This window comes from Elephantulus edwardii, unplaced genomic scaffold, assembly GCF_000299155.1.
Source record: "Elephantulus edwardii isolate Elephantulus edwardi_28Jun2011 unplaced genomic scaffold, EleEdw1.0 scaffold00187, whole genome shotgun sequence".
Lineage (NCBI taxonomy): Eukaryota > Metazoa > Chordata > Mammalia > Macroscelidea > Macroscelididae > Elephantulus > Elephantulus edwardii.
Genome location: NW_006399937.1, coordinates 6,457,694 through 6,464,312, shown reverse-complemented (window position 1 = coordinate 6,464,312; position 6,619 = coordinate 6,457,694).

The window sequence follows — 6,619 nt, the reverse complement described above, 5'->3', positions numbered from 1 at the left end:
ATTGGCACAGGACAGAGCGGAGTTTAGGGCTCTTGTACATAGGGTCGCTATGAGTCGCAGGCAACTCGACAGCACATAACAACAGCAACAACAACAACAACAATACGGAACATTACAGTTTGTATGTTGGGAGAAATTTCTAATTGCTTTTTCTTAATTTTAGTGAAAAAACACCCCTTTCTACTATATGTAGAGTCTCAAATGGCAAAGAATTAGAGTGATCTCTGACCAACGAAGGCCCTGGATGAGATGGACTGTCTTAGTAACTGGCGTAATGGGGGTCAATTTGTCAGATACAGTGATCAACAGTCACCAATGAGTTGGAACCTGCAGGCTAGTAATCTATATTAAAAAAATTAAATCCTTACAAGGAACTTTAGGAGTATTGCCTTTCTCAGTTGAGTTCTAGATAAATACAATGTCATGAATGGCATGTAGAGTGCAACCTGTGAAGACAGTGAAGCAATGTTGTGATTCAGTGCCATCAAGGAGAATCCCACTCATAGCAATCCTATGTACGATGGAAACCTTGCCCAGTCATGTGCTTTTCTTAAAATCTTCACTCTGCACATGCTCATTGTAGTCATTAGGGAATCATATCTCATTGAAAGTCCTCTCCTTCACTGATCCACACCTTTTTAAGGATGATGTCCACTACTAAGGATTGACCTCCCTGGCAATATGAAAATACGTGAGAAGAAAAAGTAGAGGCCCTAGTGAAACTGTGCCTAGACTCTTAATCCTCAGTAACTGTGACAAAATATGTGATGTTGGTAGTTGAAAAATACATGTTCATTTCCTAGCAAGCAATACACATACGGGGGTTTTGACAAGAGAATTAAAGGTTTTTCCTCTGTAACTGATTCTTCTAGCAAAGCAGTACAGATACGGGAGTATTTTGTTGGTATTCTTCGCCCTCAGTTATGGGCTTAGTAGAAGCTCCTGAAGATTAGGGAAGAGGTGAATACAACACACCAAACCAGCCATCAGACTCTTTGTATTCTGGATACGGAGTATCAGTTCTTAATCTCTCTCCTTCTACACCTTACAGTGCAATAAGCATACCAAGTGAAGGGTTGTTTTGTTTTGTTTTGTTTTAAGAATCCTCAACAATATTTTATTTCTACTTCTCCAACTCTTCAATGAAATCCCATTCCTGATTCTCATTTGGTATTTTCTTGTCTCCTACATCTTATATGTTTTTTTTGCTTTCATCTCCACATCAAAATCTCTCAGTATTGGGATATAATCTTTCTGGATTTCTTCTGATGTCTTTTCTTTTTCTATGAGATATATTTAGGAAAATATGGTTGGCACCAGTGGTCAAAAGGAAATGAAAATGAAAAATCACAATGAGCTGTCACTTTACCTCTGCTTCTTGTTGTTGAGTCAGAACCGACCTGTAGCTCTAGTGGGTTTTCAGAGGCAGCTAATTCTATGGGAGGAGATTATCCATCATCCTGTGGGGCAGCTGGCAACTGGGGGATTAGAGCCTGTGTCTTTGAGATTGCAGTGTATCGTCTTACCCTTCGGCAAGGTCCCCTTTGGCAAGGGTTTTAAGAAATAAAAAACTCTCTTATGTTGCTGTAGGAACTGAAAATTGAGTAGGCACTGTAAAAAATAGTATGGTGTTTTCTCAAATAGTTAAACATATTGTTGTGTGCTATTGTGCTAGATCTACCTCACAGCTGACTTCCATCATGTTTGCAGAGGCTATTGAGCTACCTTATAACCTAGAACTTACACTTCAGGATGTAAACAAATTAAAAAAAATATCTAGAACAATACATTGACAGGGAATTTCCAGAAGTTCATATGAGGTTTAGAAGAGGTCATGATACCAGGAGGATCATTACTGACATCAGGTGGACCCTGGCTGAAAGCAGATAACACCAGAAAAAATGTCTGTTTGTGTTTTATTGACTATGGAAAAGCATTTGACTGTGTAAATCATAACAAACTATCACTGACTTAAAAAATAATAGAAATCCAAGCGCTGTTAATTGTGCTCAAGAGAAATCTACACCCAGATCAAGAAGCTGTTGTCTGAACAGAACAAAGATTATTGTTGTTGTTGTTGTTGTTATGTGCCGTCGAGTCGTTTGTGACTCATAGCGACCCTATGTACAACAGCCCTAAGCCCTGCTCTATCCTGTGCCAATCGCACTGCCTCTGACACACCCATCCCGAGTACCCCAGTCACTGAATCAATCAACTCACAATCAGGAAATCAGGAGACTTATTGCACTGGAAAAGTTCAATTTCAAGCACCTCTCTGAAACACTAAAGAGCAGTGATATCAGTTTGGAGACTAAGGTGTTGCTGATTCAGACCAAGGTCTTTTCATTCTCTTGCTATGCTACTGAGAGCTAGACAGTGAATAACAGTCTAGCTGTTGACAGTGAATGATGAAGGATTGATGCCTTTGAGCTGTAGTGTTGGCAAAGAGTACTGAATATCCTGTGGACTTCAAAAAGAGCAAACAGCTATGCTTTGGAGATAGTGCAGTCAGATTGCTCCTTGGAGACAAAGATGGCTATACTTTGTCTCACATATTTTGGGCATACCGAGAGACTATCCCTCTAAAAGAGACATCATGCTTGCAAAGGAGGAAGAGAGGAAGACCATTAAGGAGATAAATTGGCATAGTGACTGAAACAATGGACTCAAGTATATCAGAAATTATGACATCATAAGATCAGACATAGTTCAATTCTGTTGTTCATAAGGTCACTATGAGTCATCCTTGAGTCTATAGTACCTAACAACAACAACAACATATTTTAACCCAGTTTATATACAAAATACAAATGCTTGCTCCTCTCTTGATCCTAATGCACTTATTTCCAACATTTTAGTAATTGTTGTTGTTCTTGTTATGTACTGTCTAGATGCCCGAGACTCATGGCAACCCTATAACAGCTCTGAATCCTGCTCTATTCTGCAAATCTCTTTGTCTCTGACAGAACTAATCCCATTTTTCCAGTCACTGAGTCAATTTATATCTCATCCAGGGTATTCTCTTGCACTGTTCTTCCACCCTTCCAAGCATGATGTCCCCCTCCAATGAGTGATCCCTTCTTGCAACATGACCAAAATATGTAAGATGTAGCTTCAAAATTATTATCTCCAAGGAGGAGGATGCATCTGTATTCTCTTAGCCATGCATGGTATATTAAATACTCTTCTGAAACACAACTACTCAAAGGCATCAGTTCTTCTGTCATCCTTAGTCATTGTCCAACTCTCTGATACATAGCAAGTAATTATGAAGACCATAGCCTGGATCAGGTGCACCTTAGTCTCTAGACAGACATGATTGCTCTTTAGTACCTTGCAGAGGTGCTTAACAGCAAATTTTCCCAGTGAAATTCATAGGAAATTAATTTTTTAAATGTCCTTTTTCTCTAGCCATCGACAAATACAATTAATGCCTAGTTTTAAAAAAAGAAACAATAAAGAATCTGACCTCGAAAAACAAAACAAAGCAAAACAAAAACACAATCGAATAACAGAACAAGATACTGCTACTTTTAAATTTTCTATCCATTTGCCCACTCAGAAAAACCTCTAGAGTTCAACCATTAAAACTTTCTTCAGGGAACCATAGTCTGGAAGGCACAAGAATTTAGAAATTGAATTTCAAAAGAATAAGAAAATAGGAAAGGCAAAGTATTTTCTATTCAAATAAGTCTTCTACTACTTCAGTAGCTATTTCTGGGCTTACCTCTGATTCTGGAGTCAGTCTGTTGTTAGTGGACACAAATTAAGAATATTCAGTGATGGGTAGGATTCTAGCTTTGTAAACTAAATAACTCCAAATTCTCCAGGTTTTGTACTATGCCTTTGACAATTCAGAATTTTCTATTGCAAATGGTTTAGCACTTTTCTATTTCCTTGTGCCATATGTTCATTGTCCCAAAACAGCAGTGTGTCATAATTAAAACAGAATGATTTTGTAGTTAAAAAGTCTTGAGTTTGAATCTATCTTCAGTTCTTTTCTAATTTTGTGACTTTGGTAAATTCTTCTCTATTTTTGAGTTAAAATAATAAATAGTAACTTTTTGTCTTATAGAATTATAGTAAAATATATTTGAGATTACATGAAACAGCTTTATAAATTATATTCAGAATAAAATATCAATCTAACTCTCCAAATTTTTATTCTAAAGTTTTTTTTCTTTGATTCTCTACTCACTCAGCTTCTTCTTCCTCTATTCTATAGTGACTGAGATGACAGGTAGAAAATATTATCTTAAATATAGAAATTTCATTACACACCGTAATTATTTGACAATATTTAAGATATTTTAAGTTCAAAAGAGTGCCTTATACATCTTTGCATACTCATGTTGTTTTTGTAATTATATGGAGTTGAGATGATTTCAACCAAAAGCAGTCTCGTGTGATATTTGAACAGTCCCATAGGAATTGTAGGCTATAGTTTTTACCAGAACAGGTTGACATGCCTTTCTCTCTCAGAGCCACTGAATATGTTGGCTCTATGTATCTTTCAACTGAGTTCTGGTGGCCTAGTGGCAAGAAATTGCACTGCAGTCCTGAGGGCCACTAGCTGCTCCATGGCAGAAGGATGGGCAATTTTCACCAGTGTGATTATCTGCTTCTGAAAACCTGCAGTAGGGTCAGCTATGGGTTGGTTTCAGCTCAATGGTACCCAACAACAAAAATAAACACTTATATCTTTCAATTAGCCCCGAAGCATTTAATGATGTGTCACTAGGGCTCCATTTGACTACCTATTATTGTTGTTGTTGTTATTGTGGTTGTTAAGTGTCATCGAATCATAGATGACTTATTTCAACCCTATGAACAAAAGACTTGAACACTTGCATAACTTTCATTGTTTCTCTAAGTTCATAGGGTTTCTGTAGCAGAACCTACAAAAAGATAGTGCATAAATATACATGAGATTTTTATGAATACAACTGCTTCATTTTAACTTGTGTTGATCTGATATATGAGAAGAAAAAGAACCCTAGTAGGATAGTACATGATTGGTGTGTTAGATTCCTAACTAAGAGATTGGCATTTTGAATTTCCAAGGCACTTCACAGGAAATCCAGACTTTGTATCCACTCAAAACTATATCGTTAAAAGTAATGAGAAAATAATCCTTTGCTTTTATAAATTTGGGCATTTTAATTGTGATAAGTTTTTGTGATTGTTGTTGTTGTATTTGCTGTCGAGTCGCTGCGACTCATAGCAACCGTATGTACAACAGCCCTAAACTCTGCTCTGTCCTGTGCCAATGGCACCGTATCTGATACACCAATCCCAATTACCCCAGTCACTGAATCAATCCACTGCATAGAGGGCCTTCCCCTCCTGTGCTATCCCTCCACGCTACCAAGCATGATGTCCCTCTCTAAGAACTGGTCCCTCCTTACAACATGTCCAAAGTATGTTAGATGGAGCCTCAGAATCCTTTCCACCATGGAGTTGCCTGGTTTGACCCTTTCCAGGATGAATCTGTTTGTTTTCTTAACAGTCCATGGTACCCTCAACACTCTTCTAAAGCACCACAGCTCAAAGGCATCAATTCTCCTTCTATCCACCTTAGTCATTGTCCAACTCTCTAATGCATAACAAGAAATTGCAAAGACCATGGCCTGTATCAGATGTACCTTAGTCTCCAGAGAGATACCATTGCTCTTCAGTACTTTGGAGAGGTCCCTAACAACAGACTTTCCCATCGCAATATGTCTTTTCATTTCCTGGCTACTGGTGCAGAGAGTGTTCACTGTGGAGCCGAGCAAACTAAAGCTGTGAACAATCTCAATCTCTTCGCCACCCATCCTGATGCTGCCAGTTGGCACGGTGGTGAGAATTTTCGTGTTCTTAACATTGAGCCTCAATCCATATTGGAGGCTGCAGTCCTTGACCCTCAGCAGCAAGCGTTTTAGGTCCTCCTCACTTTCAGCAAACAGGGTTGTGTCATCTGCATAGTGCAGATTGTCGATAGATTTTTCACCAATCTTGACCCCACATTCCTCCTCATAGAGCCCAGCCTCCTGGATAGATAATCTGTTCTGCTTACAGGTTGAAAAGGTATGGAGACAGGACACATCCCTGGCGAATGCTCTTCACAATTTTGAACCATGCAGTGTTTCCTTGCTCTGTACTGACCACTGCCTCTTGGTCCCAGCAGAGGTTTCTCATTAGCAAGATCAAATGTTCTGGGATTCCCATTCTTCTCAGAGTCAGCCACAGTTAGTTAGGATTCACACAGTCATTCCTCTGGTATTCTCTGCTTTCAGCTAAGATCCATCTAATATTCGCTACAATATCCCTAGTACGACAACCTCTTCTAAACCCAGCCGGGACTTCTGGCAGTTCTCTGCTGATGTGTTTCCAGTCGTTTTTGGATAATCTTCAGTAGAATCTTGCTTGCGTATGAAATTAATGACATTTTTCTATAGTTTACACATCTTTGGGATGGGAACAAATATAGATTTTTTCCAGTCAGTTGTCCAGGTGGTTGTTCTCCAGATTTCTTGGCACAACTTAGTGAACACTTCCAGGGCAGCGTCTGTTAGCAGACATATGCAAATTGGTATACCATCTATTCCTGGGGCCTTATTTTTTGGCTATTTCATTC